This window comes from Diplotaxodon limnothrissa, linkage group LG22 (assembly GCF_057381915.1).
Source record: "Diplotaxodon limnothrissa isolate DT_005_m linkage group LG22, D_limnothrissa_male_GT1.1, whole genome shotgun sequence".
Classification (NCBI taxonomy): domain Eukaryota; kingdom Metazoa; phylum Chordata; class Actinopteri; order Cichliformes; family Cichlidae; genus Diplotaxodon; species Diplotaxodon limnothrissa.
Genome location: NC_140616.1, coordinates 14,856,324 through 14,874,986, shown reverse-complemented (window position 1 = coordinate 14,874,986; position 18,663 = coordinate 14,856,324). Strand labels below are relative to the sequence as shown.

The 18,663-nt window shown below is 41.5% G+C and overlaps 1 protein-coding gene across 1 annotated transcript in view; it reads left to right on the top strand.

The window, feature by feature from the left end:
* Positions 1-2,724: 2,724 nt before the first annotated feature.
* Positions 2,725-18,663, top strand: part of slc45a4a (solute carrier family 45 member 4a) — a 56,063-nt gene continuing 40,124 nt past the window's right edge. Inside the window, exons 1-2 of the mRNA XM_085346871.1 lie at positions 2,725-2,846; positions 4,013-4,094. The gene's annotated coding sequence lies outside the window, so the exon portion shown is untranslated. The remainder of the gene's footprint in view (positions 2,847-4,012; positions 4,095-18,663) is intronic.

The following is an 18,663-nucleotide window of genomic DNA, read 5'->3' as shown; positions in this document are numbered from 1 at the left end:
GGCAAATGAGTATTTTGTCCACATCATCCTCTTCATGCATGTTGTCTTACTCCAAGCTGTATAGGCTCGAAAGCCTACTACCAATTAAGCATATTAGGTGATGTGCAACTGTGTAATGAGAAGGGGTGTGGTCTAATGACATCAACACCCTATATCAGGTGTGCATAATTATTAGGCAACGTCCTTTCCTTTGGCAAAATGGGTCAAAAGAAGGACTTGACAGGCTCAGAAAAGTCAAAAATAGTGAGATATCTTGCAGAGGGATGCAGCAGTCTCAAAATTGCAAAGCTTCTGAAGCGTGATCATCGAACAATCAAGCGTTTCATTCAAAATAGTCAACAGGGTCGCAAGAAGCGTGTGGAAAAACCAAGGTGCAAAATAACTGCCCATGAACTGAGAAAAGTCAAGCGTGCAGCTGCCAAGATGCCACTTGCCACCAGTTTGGCCATATTTCAGAGCTGCAACATCACTGGAGTGCCCAAAAGCACAAGGTATGCAATACTCAGAGACATGGCCAAGGTAAGAAAGGCTGAAAGACGACCACCACTGAACAAGACACACAAGCTGAAACGTCAAGACTGGGCCAAGAAATATCTCAAGACTGATTTTTCTAAGGTTTTATGGACTGATGACATGAGAGTGAGTCTTGATGGGCCAGATGGATGGGCCTGTGGCTGGATTGGTAAAGGGCAGAGAGCTCCAGTCCGACTCAGACGCCAGCAAGGTGGAGGTGGAGTACTGGTTTGGGCTGGTATCATCAAAGATGAGCTTGTGGGGCCTTTTCGGGTTGAGGATGGAGTCAAGCTCAACTCCCAGTCCTACTGCCAGTTTCTGGAAGACCCCTTCTTCAAGCAGTGGTACAGAAAGAAGTCTGCATCCTTCAAGAAAAACATGATTTTCATGCAGGACAATGCTCCATCACACGCGTCCAAGTACTCCACAGCGTGGCTGGCAAGAAAGGGTATAAAAGAGGAAAAACTAATGACATGGCCTCCTTGTTCACCTGATCTGAACCCCATTGAGAACCTGTGGTCCATCATCAAATGTGAGATTTACAAGGAGGGAAAACAGTACACCTCTCTGAACAGTGTCTGGGAGGCTGTGGTTGCTGCTGCACGCAATGTTGATGGTGAACAGATCAAAACACGGACAGAATCCATGGATGGCAGGCTTTTGAGTGTCCTTGCAAAGAAAGGTGGCTATATTGGTCGTTGATTTGTTTTTGTTTTGTTTTTGAATGTCAGAAACGTATATTTGTGAATGTGGAGATGTTATATTGGTTTCACTGGTAAAAATAAATAATTGAAATGGGTATATATTTGTTTTTTGTTAAGTTGCCTAATAATTATGCACAGTAATAGTCACCTGCACACACAGATATCCCCCTAAAATAGCTAAAACTAAAAACAAACTAAAAACTACTTCCAAAAACATTCAGCTTTGATATTAATGAGTTTTTTGGGTTCATTGAGAACATGGTTGTTGTTCAATAATAAAATTATTCCTCAAAAATACAACTTGCCTAATAATTCTGCACTCCGTGTAGAGTCAAATGTAAATGGTAAATGGCCTGTATTTATAAAGCGCTTTACTAGTCCCTAAGGACCCCAAAGCGCTTTACATATCCAGTCATCCACCCATTCACACACACATTCACACACTGAATGTGAGGCCGTTTGTCTAATAACTAAAGCTTGACTGAAACTGGGGCATGCAACAGCACAATGATCGAAGCTGTTCCAATGCACCCCTCTAAGCCAGACCTCAGCCTGACTGAAAAGCTGTGGAGGACTTTATAAGAACTGTTTATAAACTAATCCCTGGATCTCTCAATGAACTCCAAGTAATGCTCTAAAGAAGAGTGGGGCAAATTTCCACCGCAATGATGCGAGAGACTGGAAAAGTCATACAGTCATACAGAAAACGAGTACGTTTTGTGCCGATCGTGGCTCAAGAGTTGGCGGTTCGTCTTGTAATTGGAAGGTTGCCGGTTTGATCCCCGGTTCTGACAGTCTTGGTCGTTATGTCCTTGGGCAAGACAGTTCACCTGTTGCCTACTGGTGGTGGTCAGAGGGCCCGGTGGCGCCAGTGTCTGGCAGCCTCGCCTCTGTCAGCGAGCCCCAGGGCAGCTGTGGCTACAATGTAGCTTGCCATCACCAGTGTGTGTGAATGAGTGGATGACTGAATGTAGTGTAAAGCGCTTTAGGGTCCATACAGACTAAGTAAAGCGCTATACAAATACATGCCATTTACGTCAAGTTATTGCTGCAGAAGGCAGTATTACGATCTACTGAATTATGGCGTGCACTCAATTTCATGCAAACTGCTTCTACATTTTCGCTTAGCTTTTCATTAAATAAATAATGAACGTGCAAAATACCATGTGTTGTTGTTCTTTTGAGGTTGTATATGGTACCTTGGTGTATAAAACATTAGAAATAATAGACGGTGTAACGAGAAACTTAAACTAGTTATGAAAAGACAGGAAAAGCTAACTAAAACTGTACATGTAAAAAATAAAGCAAAATAAAGCATTGATACCTCTGTTTTTAGCGAGAACTGCACTATTTTTAACGGCATTTCCCTTTAAGAGTTCAGTTTCTCTGCTTCTTTGTATACCAACACCAAGACTCCGCCTCTTTATGCAAATGAGCCGTGACGTCGGCGGAAGCTAGCGCTACGTCTCCTCTTCCGACAGATACTGCTTTAAAAGCGTATTTAAAGCCCTGGCTGTAGTTGCGGGAGCAGTAGACAACCTATGCAACAAAAGCTGCTGCAGAGCCGAGAACTGTCCTACCACATAGCGGACGAAAACACGGAGCCAACGGCTGACACGACACGGCGAGGTGAGCGCGATGCCCGGGGGAAGCAGCAGAGACGAGTCGGGACGGATTTTTAACATTTTATAGCCGCTGCTGGTCGGCTCCGCCAGGCGGAATGCAAAGCATCTCAGGTTGCTGCTGCAGAGACAGGAGCAGGAGGAGGAGGAGGAGGAGGCATTTACTGTAGTTTTCTGCAGGCCTGTTTCAAAAACAGGAGAGAGGCTAGAGGGGGGTTGCAATCTGCAGGGTACAGGTCAGGATAAAAATTAGGCTTCTCTTATTATAAAGTGTAAAACAAAATGGTGCAAGTGGGTGGTGTTTAAATTTAAAGTAGATGAAGCAGAAGAGGCTCAGCGGTGGTTGTTTACAGTTTACATGTTGAGAATACTGGCATTAGAATAATTTTCATTTCCTCCATCACTGCTGTGTGTGTGTGTGTGTGTGTGTGTGTGTGTGTGTGTGTGTGTGTGTGTGTGTGTGTGTGAGAGAGAGTGTGAGTGTGTGAGTGTAAAATTTACCAGGAAGGAGTAGTTTATTGTAGTGTATAACACACTGGTGACTGAAACCAAGCATCTACCGGTATATTTGGTTTACAGAGAGAGAAATCTGCGAGGTAGTGGTCGTGGGTTCGAGTCCAGCGGCCGGCCTTAGTGTGGATGATCACCCCAGAGGCATTAATCTTAGTTAAGTTAATTGGCGATTCTAAATTGGCCGTGAATGTGAATCTGCTATAGATCGGTGACCTGTCCGGGGTGTAACCCCCACCCCCCGTGACAGCTGGGATAGAATTCAGCCCATCCGTGACCCTGAGCTGTTGTGTTTCGCTCTTGCCGGGGAAAAATTAGTGTAATGGATGAGAAGTGTCCTGCACTGTAACCACTGATTCATCGTCACTGGTTGTAGGTGTGTTTGTTGAACACATCAGCTGTGGTTTCCTACCTGACTGCATAGGGTTCAAGTGTTAAAGTATCTCTTTCTCATTTTTGTGTTTACTGGCAGTTTATGTGGATGTGTCTTGGTCTTAGATCCTTAGAGAGCACAACAAATGGATTAATGCAGAAATAATGGCCTTGATAAAAGCATTACTTGTAATGTTAGTTATACCGTAATAATCCATGAGTTAAGTGTCATTGACCTGAGATGACTGTAATCTGTATTAATTTGTTTCTTTTTCAATGTTGCATGCTTAGGTACGACTGCAGGGCTTAAGATTGCAGCTTGGACCAAACTACAACGTCTCAACGACATTTATGAAGCTTTCAAGGCCTTTTGGTGAGTTTTGCGTACACATGCACACGAAAAGCATTTTAAAGATCATCTCGTGTGTTTCACTTTGGTGTTTGGTCCACGCAAAAATATAAAAGACTTGAAGAAAGAGTCGTAAATGGCCAACAGATGTTGTTTTAAGTTTAATATGTTTCTGTTGTGCCGAATCGGAGGTTCACTCCGAGTGACGCGATCTTGGTTTTGGTTTGGCTTGACCTGACAGTGCACACACAGACGCACGCTCATGTGATGTTTGTTACTTCCTCAAAAAAACTATGTCAGGCTCCTGGTTTCGATGTGGTTTAGGTTTCAGTTTGTGTGCTAAAGACTAGATTGTTTAGCTGAAGTGAAAGCTACCGACTTCCTCTTGAAGAAATGTTTGCTGACTATCAACTGCTGCTGTGTCAGGTTATTACCCCTCACAAATGTAGCCAGACCCAAGTGGTCATGTGCAGATAGTCACATGAACACACTCCCCAAATGCACATAAAGATACATTTTCTCAGATCTTAAGCAAACACTGTCAACACCTCCCTCTGTACCTTCACATAGGAAGATATAGTAACTACCTTCATGCAGATGTTTGATATTTGCATGTAGAGTTGGTGGGTATTTCCATAAACAAAACATCCATGATAGTTCTGTCTTCCTGGGACTAGGGCTGAACGATATATCGCATTTGCGATAATATCGCGACATGATCAAGTGCAATTTTCTAACCGCAAAGGCTGCGATTATACTGCGATTATATTATACAATTCATGGGCTGCATCCTCCTGAGGCCGCATTTGTAGACCGATTACGTCACAGCGACGCGCCGAAGGCTGTCCAAATTACTACCATATCCCAGAATTCATAGCGCGGCCCAGCCAAACTCCAGTTTCCAGCAATGGCGGCCGCTACTAAGTTTTAAAATTACTCATACTAATCTTTCTGGGTCACAAAATAAACTTTTAACATATTTTCAGGCGAGAAAGTAGTTGTGTAAACATCAAATATCTGCTCGGTTTATCAAGATATCCCATATTTGCAAAAGTGCTTCGACGTTTTCAGAGGCGTCTGCTACCCACCAGCTCGACAGCTAGCCGGGAGCTCGAGGGTTACTGATGCGGCCGAGAACGGCACAACTCCCGGCACATCATTTTCAGATCACCGCGGAGTTTCGCTGCTCGGGTTAAACGTAATATATAAGTCACTTAGACAACCTAAAAATGTTATTGTTGGGCTTTTTTCAGTGTTTTGTTTGTTCGTGAGTAAATCGGTTTGGCTGAGATTAAAGTTATTAGATTAGATAAAATAAAACTTTATTAATCCCCCGGGTGGGTTCCTCCTTGGTTTTCACACAGCTGACTAAACGTCAAACAGAAAACTTATTAAACAGAAGTATGAGACAGTCGAGAATTTACACCAGTGTCTGGTTATATTTTAGATAGCAAGAAGCAGACGGCCGAGTTTATTAAACTCCACCGAGACAGCGGTGACGCTAATCAGAACTAGACCGTCCAATTTCACGCCTTTAAACTTTAAAGGCGTGTTTGTGTGTGTGTTTATACAATTGCTATTATGTTTGCACTTTATGTGTAATGTTACTGACTGCAGAGATCAGTAAGATGTGTGTATTTTTTATTTATTAGTTTTATTTATTTAATATTATTTTTTAATTGAATGACTGTCTAGTAGTTCACAGATGTCGAAAAACTGAGTGTGGTAAAGCCACTGATTTTTTTAATGTATATTTCTGCAATCTGCACATTGTACTGACTTTCATTTTAATGTTTACACCAGGGTTCCTTGTCAGCACTTTATGCTCAGATGTTTGTAAGCTAAAAATAAACTATTGTGTATGTTCAAATATACTGTTGTGATTGAAGAAGTTAAATAAAAATGTCAGTCATCAATTCATGCATCACCTCATGTCATCATAACAGAGGTCTGTCTTCCAGGAAAGAACAGTTTAAAATTAATGTAATATAGTATTGGCCATACTATATGATGTATTGCTTGTCTTTGTTTAATAATACAGAAGACAAAGACCTTAAAAAATAATCGCATATCGCATCGCAATCGCAATATTGGGGCAAAAAATCGCAATTAGATTATTTTCCATAATCGTTCAGCCCTACCTGGGACTGCTGTTTATGTGGACCTCTAGTAATTTCTGATAACTGCAGAGATTGTCCTTGACCAGACCTGCTCAGACCTTCCCCTGCTGAGGTACCACCTCCTCTGGCCCTGGGGGAGGATGGTAAGGCATGCTTGAACCATGTCAGTCGATTCCTTTGTGACGAGGCGGAACCCCTACCAAATGACTAAGCTCTGTCTGGGTGAGGCCCCAGACAACTCTTATATTTTTATTGTTGACTACAGGTGAGGACAGGAATGTAGATCGACCAGTAGGCTTTCCCGTTCAGCTACTTCTTCCGCATTACTGTAGATGTTGCACCGATCTGCTTGGCCCACCGCTCGTGAACAGAACACTGTCTGCACATGCTAATAGGACTATAGTTTTAGTATGCTACTATTAGTTAACACTAGTGTCTGCAATAAATAGATGGCATTCATGTTTGGAATGGTTTATTTCGGTGTTTTAAGCTGGCTCAGATACTACCCTTTCCAAAAAAACAAACAAAAAAAGCCCCGACATACCTGTGTGTGTTGTTTTTCAAACCGATGTCCCGAGGCTGATGTCGAAAGGTTAAACGCACCCTCACTGTGACTCCAGATCTGTTGTTTTACTAGTTTTCATAGCACGAGTTCTGATGTGAGCAGAAAACAAGAAGCTCTCCTCCTTCAGAGAGATCGCAGCTCAACCTGAACTCTCAGTTTCCCATAAAACCAACATATCAAAACAAAATCTTTAAGGCAAACAAACAGAGCTACAACGGAATTAAGGGCTGAAAGAATTTGGAAGGGTTAAATCTGCATAGCATTAAATAGAAATAGGATGACATTTAGGTAAGTATGTTTTTTATGAGGTTGAACTTCAGAATGGATACCCGTGTTTTCTGTATGTGCGAAATATCTTGCTGCACAGATGGAAACAGATTGAATGGCTCAGGGAGAAGACAAGGAACAGCCTACAACCCTTCTTTAAAAGCAAAGGAGTGTGTTCCAAAGGTGTTTGATTACTGAGTACAGACAGGGGTTTACGGTGCTGTCATGCATCATTTTAAAGCAATGAAATTATTTCTGCAACAGTCGTGTCAGTGACCTAGTGGTTTAAAAATAAGTATAAATGAACTGCAGCTCTTCTTTTTGCTCCAAAACCACCAGATGATTTAGCTTGAAGTAATACTGGCTGCCTGAATCTCACTCATCCTCCTTGCATTTCACTCACACTCACACACAAACAGCAGATCTGGCTCACTATCCCGAGTCCTGATCCTGTGTGTAGATAACCCATTTCCTACTGGTGAGAGGTTTTCATACACAAACATGAGAGGGGAGCGGGGGAAAGAAAGGAGTGAGCTAATATGTTTTTCCACTTACGATCACAGGGCAAATGCGTGTGTTTATGTGTATTTGTTCATCATCTCGCTTGCATCCGAGCCATCAACAGCCTCGCTCCCCTCTCGTCTATAACAAGTCTTTCTAAGATGCTGTGCATGTATAAATGCCACTGCATTGTTTAGAGTCACTTTATCCTCAGTGAACTATGTTTTCTTCAGAGTTCAGGTGGGCCCCTGTAATGAAGAAGATATAATGGTTTGATTTGCTGGTGACCTCACAGATGTGTGTTGAGGGGAATCTGCAGCCCGGCACGTTTTTGTGTGTGGAGAGTATCTGTAATGCATGGCTGGTTGATTTTCTAAACTTGGAGGACTGTTATCAAAGTCAATACTGTATTTAGCCCCGGTTTTGAGTTGGAGGACACACCCCTAACCCATAGGTAACCCATAGAGTTACCTATGGGTAACTCTATAGGTAACTCCTTTGACTACGATGACCTGGATGACTGAGAACCTTCACAGACACATAGGGTTAGGGTTAGGTTTAGGTACACTCTGTACCTGTGTGTGTGGGAAGATATTGCCAGTAGTACAAAACGTCTTCTAAGGACTTGGTGTCCTCTGCACTTCCACTTTGCTTGCTCCTCCTCTACTCTGTCTTGTATGCATTTTTTTCTTTTTTCAGACTCGTTTCTTTTCTCTTCACTCTGTCATTTGCGTCTTCAGTCTTTGTTTGTATTTATTTTGACACGTCTTAAACTCGAGCAGACGTTCCAGTTATACAACCTGCTTGTGGCGCTTTGAACTCATTAAGTAGAGTCATGGGAAAGTTAGGTGTGAGGTGATGCTTTACAAGTTTCCTTGTTGTTCATACAAAAGCAGACGAGGTTAAAGCCTCGGCAAGTTTAAGGTCAAGGTGTTTTGGCCGTCATCGTGGTCATCAAAAAAAGCATCCGGGATTAGAGTTGAAATGTCTTCATAAACTTAAAGAAGTCCTTTCGGCTTCTTTTTCAGGAACTCAAGAGCACCACGATCTGGATGACTGTGAACCTACGCATACGTCTAACTACAACTCTCATTCATGCAATCACACGAGCACCTTTTTCTGTCCCTAAGAGCTTTACCTAACATTCACACACACTGCATGAGTGCAAACTAGGGGAGGCAGGGAGTAGACCTCTGACCTTCTGATCAACTTGCTACCTCCGGAGTCACAACCACTTATAAGGTGGTCCATACAAGATGTTCATATGGTCATGTGACCACAAAGCAGGAGAGGCCAGTCGAAAACCTGGCAGACACCAAATGTGGTTTAAAAGCATCCAGATCTGCAAAACCAGCACCACATGAACCAAATCCTGGAGATTTGGATTATCTTGGCTGGATTCTTATTCAGATTATTTTAAGCCTTTAAGTGATGAAGCTGGTGAAATTTAGTAGCCAATTTTTAGGTTTAACTGCAGAAAGTACAGAAAGTTATGGGAAAGATCAGATTTTCGTTTTCCTCTGGGGCAGGCCAAAGTCTGAACATACTTGGCTTCAGCACATTGAGAGCTTTTCGGGCTCAGCTGCCCAGGGTTAACTTTAACACCGCGTCAGTGCGCTCTGCTCTTCAATGAAAAATCTGCACTCAAGGCGTATTTAAAGTTTCCCTGTCCAAAGTCTTTCTGAAGTCATTTGTCTCTTATCTTTGTGTCGTTTTTTTTCTAATCTCTGTCCTCATCTTTACTGACTCATCCTGAGTAGAAAATGTCTGAGAGCTAAAAGAGGCTCAACTTTCCAATTAAATTAGCAAAAAGCTGAGTGGATGCCAGGAATGACTGGCAGCACATCGGACTTCTTTTGGGTTGTAAATCTTGGCTGCCTTTAGAGCTTCGTGGATGAAGCACACACCTCATCCTCACTAGCATTTGCAGTTAACTCTTGGAGTATGTTTTATCAAACAGGATAATTGCCATCTGGGACTAAGAGAAGGCAGCACAACAGTTACACTCTCAATCCCTTAGCTTTTTTTTTTTTTTTTTTTTAACTTTTCCTCTTGAAGGAAACAGCCTCAGGTTCAGTCAGTAACATCTGCTAAACTCTAAAGACCAAAAAGAATAAAATGAGCCATTCCTGAAGACGTACAACTGCAACTCTACCAAATTTATTGCAACAGAATTGAAACGCACAAACTCTACATCTGCATTTGAGTCACAGTAGCAGCAGGTGTCCTCTTCTTCTCTTCTCCCTCCCCTCTTTTGTAGCTTATAAAATCTCTTAGATGTGTCACTTGATGTAAGACGAATACAATAAAATAAAATCAAATCCTAATTACAGAGAAAATAACCAGGTAGGAATAAGTGATATATCTGCCACTGTATCTCAGATTCTTTAATATCTTGTTCAAAATTCAAAATCTACAGATGTTCATATTTAAGAAGGACCCAGTGAATAGCTTTCACTTTTCAAAGGTGCTCATAGGGTCACTGAATATTCATACAGACCGGTCGGGTATCCTGGGTCGGTGAGGAGAGAGGATAACTGGCTGCGTGCCAGTAATGTCATTAACGCTGTTAGTAATACTGCACTCAAACTAATGGTTGCACGCAAACACTTGGGCACTTTTGAGCTAATTTTCCTGCAACACAAGAAGAAGTGTTCAATCTGCGGTCCTTTTAAACCTTTTTATACCTGAGAGATTACACAAAGTGTCACGGGTTTAACTAAAGGTGCGGTGCTCTGATCACACATCATCCCTCGTAGTTTTTTAGCACACGTGGATGAAACGGTCCAGATGGTTGAATCAAGTCTGCGTGCTTGCACTTCGTCATTTGATATCCGTGTCTGTAAAGATGTCTGTGAAAATGTTCTAATTTGAAAGTTATTTGCCTTTTTTTGACTGTGAGTCACTAAGTTTGATCAGAGCATTATGTTGTCAGTGCTGCAGATGAAAAGAATAATAATACTGGAACTAAGTAAGGAGTTAATATAGCAGATCTTTGCATCCTTTCTCATTTGCTGCTAATGATCTCAGGTTTGGATGCTGTTGCTGTTAGACGCATTAGATCCCAAATCATTTGTAATTCACCACAGATTGGTTGCAGCATGATGTAGTTTGTTGTTGTCATGAGCGCGAGGCTGTCAGTGTAGGATGGCAGGTGGTTAGTCCTTTTGAATACAGTTTGCATAATGAAACAATTTAAATCTGCCATTTGAAACACACTCACTCAATCACTTCTTTATTTACTTGTTTTTTACATCAGTGTGCCTAAATAAAAAAGGAGGCAAAAAGTTAGACGATCCATTGCACATCCAGACTCATTTTAAAACAGAAAATTGTCAGTACTTGTATGTCTTATGTACTCTACAGTAAATTAGAATTGGGTTGGGTTCACTTTTATGGTTTGACTGACTAGCAAAAACCTGCCCTGCCGGTGGTTTTTGCCAGGCCTGAGGCCTTTTTTACTTTGCTCATGTATTAATACACAGACATGTCTGTTCATTTGTCTTGTTATTCTGCTTATCTTCATTATATCACCGTATATATAGTCGGTTGTCAAAAATGTCTGTTCATAAACAACGACGTTGCTGTTTGTTTTGAGCTCAGCTGCTACACAGAAGCTATATAGATGCTGATAATCCTGGTACCCTAGCTTTTGGTTTGCTGCCACATCGCAGGAGTCTCGCTCTCTTTCTTAAAGTTTCACACGGATCACATGAAAGCATGACCGTAATATAATTGTTAAATTGTGAATCATCTCCACGGCAGTCCTATAAAAACATTTGAAGGTACTTGCATGCTTGGGATTAGTTTACAAATATTGACTGTGTCACGGTGATAAAAGTCGTACAGAATCTTTTATTCTTGTCGTTTCCCTTTCATTCGTTATTTGTACTGCACCTCTCTTTGTTTGATGGCGTAAACTCCCAGCACTGGTAACTATTGTATGCTTTCTAAAGTAAACACAACATAGTTTTTTGCTGGTGTCACATTTCATTGCCGAATGTTAAGGCTAGCAGGTTTAGTGAGACGGAACAACAACAACAACAAATGAGCAGAGAAGCAAAGCAAGAAAACAAAACCTACCTTGACTTACTTCCATTGACCTATATTTGCTTTGTTTATTTGTTTTTTCCCCCAGAAATAAGACAGTAGTACCACACTGGATAAATCCTCACTAACAAGTTTTTACAACGTTACTGCTCTACTAGCATGTTTCATTAGGTTTAATTACATTTATACTTTTGCATAATCGCAATCAACTTGTCTGTTAACAACTACTGTAAAGTTGTGTGTTGCAGCAGTTGAGCGTTGTTCATATTCATTTGCCTTTATCAGCTTTAAGCATGTGTGTGTGTTTGTGTGTGTGTGTGTGTGATATTCCATCAGAAGTGTAGGCGGCGTCAGAACTTGTCGTCTGGAGGTTTAGTGCAGTCCTGAACTGGTCAGGGCAGGCACTTGTCATTCTTATGACTTGCTGTCATACGTGCTGATGTGAAACAATAATGTTGGTTACAAGACAAAAACAAACACACCAGTGTTTAACTGCTTTCAGCAGCCTCATGTGGTGAGCTTAGGGGTGGTGTGTGCGTTCTTACCGAGGTTTGCACTCACTCAGAGGCAGCTTTAGGGTTATGTTTTTATTCAAATGTCAGTGAGAGGCAAAAGTGTACTGAGACAGGCAGTGCTTGGCCACACTGGAGGCTGGAAAGAAGAAACGCACTAACGAGAGATAGAGAAAGTAGATTGATATCACCTCCTCTGTTTTTTTTTTTTTTTTTTTTGGTGGGGGTTTTTTCTGCCTTGTCTAGCTTGCAGCTCCCTTGTGGTTAGAAACCTCAGTGGGGGTGTTTGTGGGAAGATGCACACTCCAAAACACATACATGCACACGGTCTCTTTAAAAGTGGGCAGCCCCCTTGGGCAGCCCCTTTGGGCCATGCATGTGGGGGTTACAGTAATACAATGTTGGATAGTGGGGGGGTACTGTAGTGTGCAGGGCTTGAGGTGGTTGAGCTACAGTGGTGTGTGTGTGTGTGTGTGTGTGTGTGTGTGGGTATGTATCGGGTCTGGGTGACACACGAGTACTCTGACTCTGGGGCAGAAGTAGGTCAGATCTGCTGTCAGCAGCTTGTCAAAACCTCACCGTAACCAGCTTCACCTATTCAGATGTGCAGGGCCGCTTTAACATCAGAGGCCTTTGATGGTCATTTGTTGGCCTGTTAATTTCTGGGTCAGCAGATTATCCTAATAATGATTAGAAATTAACCACACTGTAGACACAACGCTGACATCCAGTGTCTAGACAGGCTCAGATCACCAGGCCTTGCAGATTAAAACAACAGTGTGCAGGCACGTTACTTTAGCCTCAAACCTGGAAAACTTAAGGCCAGCGATGTCGTTTATTTTGATTTTTGAAGTGTAAGGTAAGCTTGCTAGCTGTGTTGTGTTTGAATTGGCTGCAGTTCGTATGGTGGGCCAGACAGAGTGCTAACTAGCCAGCCTGTTAGCTAAGAGGGCTAAAAATAAACATTAAGATGACCAGGCTATTACAGGCTGCTAAGCAAGCTGACACAACATACAGTCAAGGTCTCATCTCTCCTTTCCTCTCCTGTTTTATTTGCTAACGCTAACATTGCCTGTATTTCTTCTTTAATTCTAAAGAGATGATCACGATCCTTTCTCCAAAGTTCAATCTAAAATAAGTGTGAGCTTAAATAATGAACCGTATGTGAAATATTCCAGTCCTGTGACACAATCCTAGCTTTGACACAGACCCTAATTAGAAATGAATACAAATCAATGTGTAATTTCTTATATAAATATGCACTTGTTTGTCGCTCAGATATTTGCTCAGAGATACTGGCAGCTCAGCGACACAGGCACGACGTCCTTGTCGTCACCAGATGACGCACCAGTCGTGCTAATTCATACAGATGCCACACTCAACATGTATGGATGCTTCTTCAGGATCCAATAAATTTACTACTACTCATAATATTTAGCATGCAGTGTTGATGCTGTGACTGGGTGTAAAAACAGGGCCACTGTTGAGTCAAGGCAGCACCACCAGAGGAGACCTTGCATGTGTCGTGACGTGAGCAGACTGGTTTGCTCGTCAAACGGACAAGAACACAACAGCCACTGATGAAAGAACTTGTTGATGTCTGTTCAGCTAAGCCATCGTTATCAGTGTACCTCTCTGTACGTCTGTTTTCTCTCTTTGTTGTGGCTAATCTGTTGGAATAATGGGAATAATGAGATTACTGCTAAATTGTTAGCTGTGTTGTAGCCACAACATGCAGTAGTGTGCAAAAGCCTTGAAGTACTCACAAATGAGCCTTGAGCTCATTCCTATGTATTTTGATAGGAAAATTAGAAATGGTGCAGCAGTTTATTGAAACCATGAACTCTACGTCTAACCCAAGGACCTAGCTGAAAATGGATGGAAGAGCAGTCAGTGTCCTAGCAAAAACATCAAAAGAGCCTCAGAGAGCCTGAACAGCTATTGACTACTATTGACTAAGACAACTTGAAAGACTTTAAAGACTAAATGGCGAGACAGTCTGGCTCCTTGGAAACAAAATATAAAGAAATGATTGAAAATTTTCAACCCATAAAACCAGATATAACCAGTGTAACTCTTTTATAATTAATTGAATTGGGCAAATTAAATTTTTATTTAGATGTCACTGCGAGCTGTGTGGTTGTTGTGCCGCAGGTTTGTTGACACGTCTGTAGTTCTGCTCTCTGACTGAAAACAAGGAGGCTCAGATTAATCGTCTCTCAGACTCAGCTGCTCCTAATTATGCTCTCAAGTGAATTTGGGTTAATGTTAGTATATTAGTTTTGCCAGAGTTATGTAAATAGATCTAATATATCATTTCCCACACCAAATGAACACACCTCCTGCCTTATGCAAGTGGGTGGAATAATTTTATTCTAGTTGTTTGAGCTACTCAGATGCATAATATGCGCAGACATCATATAATAACACACAAAAGGAAATGATGTTTTAGGCAAGAATGCAATGTGTGGTGTCTCGTTTTCAAATTCCCTGATTTAGTCCATTTTGTTTTGTGGTGGGGAGACTTTTCTGACGTCACTAGTCAGCCTGTCAGTGACTAGAAGGTTAACCTTGGCTGAACTCGCAGTAAAACAATTTTTGTGGTGTCTCGTCATTTCATGGCGATGGTTAAAGCAAGCAGAGACATTTGGCGTCTATTTTGAGAGAAGGCAGCTGGGAGTTTCAGGTGAGGCTGGGACTGGGGATTAATTTAGAGCTGCTTGGACACCACAGGGATAAAACCAAGTCGGTGGGAGGCTCTTCTAAGTGTTTTAATATGCGTGTGTGTTAGAGTGCATGTAAGTGAACAGCACTTATATTATGTCATATTCATGCCACCCGGTATAGTGATCTAAGCGCTGTGTAATGAGTAGGAGATTTGTCATTGAGGCTACAGCACGTTGATACACATGTGCCCCCCTGTACTCCCTGCACTGCAGCACTGCTGCACCATAACACTAACAGCCAGCTTCCGTCTACCTCCCAACCACGCTCTGTTTCTCTTGCTCTCTTACCCCTGCCATCTGCTCCCCAAAAACTGGCCAGTGGTTGTTTTTCATGGGAAAATCATCTACAGAAAAAGGCTGTTCAAGTCTTTTTGCACATGCAAAGGTTTGCGCAGCATACTACGTGTTTACATGCCGCTTTTAGGGTGTAGATAACTGAAATGTAGACAACAACAGAAGATAACTCTTCTGAAACAGAACACTAAACATCTGCCAGCGACATATTTGTATTTCATTTTATCACTCTCCCACACAAGTGCACGCAAACGCAGACGCGCACACATTTTTAAAGCCACATACTGTGCCAACCAACAAAGGTTTTTTTCTTCTGAGACTTTCTTCAGTGTTGGAAACATTTGACTTGAGCCAACTCTCTTACCCAGTTAAAGGCCCTGAGAATTTCCTAGTTTACATAGCAGTCATAATAAGCATAGCATAATAAGTATGTGCGGTATTAGGAATATCGAAGATATTTAGTACAGAAAAAAATTAAAAGGCTAATGTATAAATATACTAAAATATCCATGACTCCTGCTGCTGATACACATGTCTCGGCTTTGGATATCAGCCAATAACTGAGTACACAACCAGTATCAGTATTTAATAAGCGATAAACTGTCATCCTCAGTGTGAGTAAGAGACTGTGAATCAGTTTGTTTTTTTTAAACTCAGTCACAGTAGAGTACAAATAGGAAAACGACCTCCCTGCAATTTGTGAAAAATCTGTCATTTACTGACCGCTTTCATGTATCTGCGGTGACAAACTGGTATCCCAGAGATTGAGAGTGCAACACCCTCAACCTCTGTGTGACTGTTTCCTATCACAAGGCAAGTGCACAGGTCACCTGGTTGGAGGAAACCTGTCTCCAAACAGTTGCAGTCCAGTCACTCTTTGTCATTTTGGCGAAGGTTTGCAAATAATTGCGGTCACATTTATAAATATAGACAGCTTGATTGCATTTTGTTGGCAATCTGAGTCAGTCTGTGAGCTCAACCTTCTCTTTATAATAGAGACCGCAAGTCAACTGGTTTCCCAATAGCTTTATTCAGGTTATATTCCTATATAAAAGGAAGGTTGCTGAGTATCTCTGTCATTTTGCAGTCGAATCTTTGTCCTGCATAAACTGTATAACATTTGTGGAGGAATTTCTTTCAAATTATGTGGAATCCCAAACAGGTTTGCAGTTTTATGCAGATTTATTACAGTTAATTGCAGTATAATACAAAAAATTGCAAGTTCGCCGGATTCAGTTGCAGACTGATAGCAGTATGACTGCAAGTGGTTGACGACATGGTCCCCGCCTTCAAAAGCAAGAAGATTAAAGGGTCATGGCACATGATTGCAACAATAATTTTGATTCTCTTGCGTGACTTTAGCGTTAAGCAGTATTTAAAATTAGCTTAAAATTGACCCAGTTGACTACATCTTGCTAGATTGCTCTAAGAAGAAGTGCAATAAAAGCTTCCAAGTGTTAACTGTAACAAAACAAAACAAAGAAAGAGTGAAGTTGCCAGCCGTCCACTCGTCCACAGTGTGTTTGCTATAAATCACGGCTAGCTGACTAGCTACAGTTAAAATTTCTGGACTCAAAAGCATTCACACCACATGGACACAAGTTGACCGTGACTCAGAGGGAGACTTTATTCTGAATGTAGTCAAGGTGTAAGGGCTGTAGATGTAATGGTGTTTTTTTTTTGGAGATTAAACAGGCAGGCTGTGATGAAGAGAGGTGAAGCGTGGCTGGCACAGTGTGCAGGCAGACTGATGGCAGAGACCGGGTGAGCTGGCTTGGCAGACAGCTAGAGTGGGCAGGCAGGGAGAAAGGAGCTGCTGCCGGTGAGCTTGAGGAGCTGAAGCTTGAGAGCAGGCGGAGAGGTGGGGGTGAAATCTAAGCACAATGAAATGAAATGAGTTTAACTCACTCACAAACACAATAAACGTGATAATGGTGTCTCTCCTGTGATGTCTGTCAGATAGCGACTGGAGAGTCGAGTAGATGTATGGCTGGTGATGAGCTGATGAGCCACCGGTTTTAGATGCTGATCGAATTGACTGCAGGAAATGTGAATGGTGCTACAACTACAAGTGACACACAGAGAGGCAATAGGACAGGAAAACAAGAGACACAGAAGAAAGGAGACAGGAAGGAGTACAACAAGGGTCATGACACTGACAGCAGTCTGTGAAATTAGATTACACAATTCCCTGCCCTTTTTATCTTTCTTTGGATCACAAATCCTTAATCATAATAATGCACAATATTAGGCTACTGATCTTGGAGTAATAAAATGCCTGCCTCTTTATTTTTATTTACTCAATGCACAAAAGCATCTGCAGCCCCTGCAGAATGTGAATTTGATCCTGGCGTCCTTGTAATCTATATGTACCTCTATATAGGTCAGCGTGGCATTGTTTACAGAGTGCACACGTGCTTCACTGCTCTGCAGCAACACAACTTATGTTTACATATGTGAAACAGTGATGATTTGAGAAAAGAACACACATAATTAATAATAATTAATTCAATTGGTCTGTCAGAAAAATGATGAAAAATATATATCATAACATCCCGAAATCCAACGCCTATCCCTCACATAATGCGTCTGATTAACAGTAAAACCTTTCTAATATTTAAAGTTTTATATAAAAAAGGATAACTTTTCATATAAAACAGGTTATCAATTATTTTGACTGTCCAAGAATACCTTGAAAATGTTTCCTGATCTCACACCTGTGGTTACGTCTTGGTTACGAGTCAAGATTGTTGTTTGCACTCAACTTTCAAAGGCGTTGGTGGATGTGAGGGACAAACAGACTGAGCGGCAGGTGCAATATGTTGCACTGTAATCAAACAAATCAAACACTGTTCTCATTTTACTACAGCAGTCTGAAATTAAAGTAAATGAAGCGTGGATTATATGTTTCATGCTTTATCATATCTTATTCTGTCAGCATCCATGGTGGCAACCAACACTGTCGTAGACAAACAGTGAGATTGTAAAGAGGTTCGTTGTGCTAACACACATATGTGATGATGTGGACTGTGGATCATAGCAGGACCGCTGCCTTTGAGCAGAGTAGCCTCCACCATTAACTAAAGGTTAGCTTGCTGTTGAGGCTACGCCTGGCTCGTGTCCCAGCTTCTGTAAAGTTAAATATCTACTGTACATTATACAGCTTCAGGTAGCCCACCATCGCCAGAGTACAATCATCCTTAAATTTGTGATTTGGAAATACAATAAGACCGACTAGATTAAAATAAATATTTGTTGCTGTCTCAAAAGTTGAACATATTTTACAGTATTTGGAATCTAGTTGTTTTCAGTTCTTGCAGAGTGCTAAGTAGTTGTTTTTTACTGTGCCAGCTCCTCATTAAAAAAATTTCTAGGCTGGTTTCGCTTTCCATGAGAACAATGTTTAAAACTGGTTCTAAACCTAACACTGAGCTGTGGAAGAAATTAAGTACTGCGCCTTTGAAACAAAATGAAGCCAACAATCACATATACGTAAGCTCAATTTTCTCTTTACAGCAGTTAAAACAACGAAAAAAAGAAACATGAAATATTTTCGGT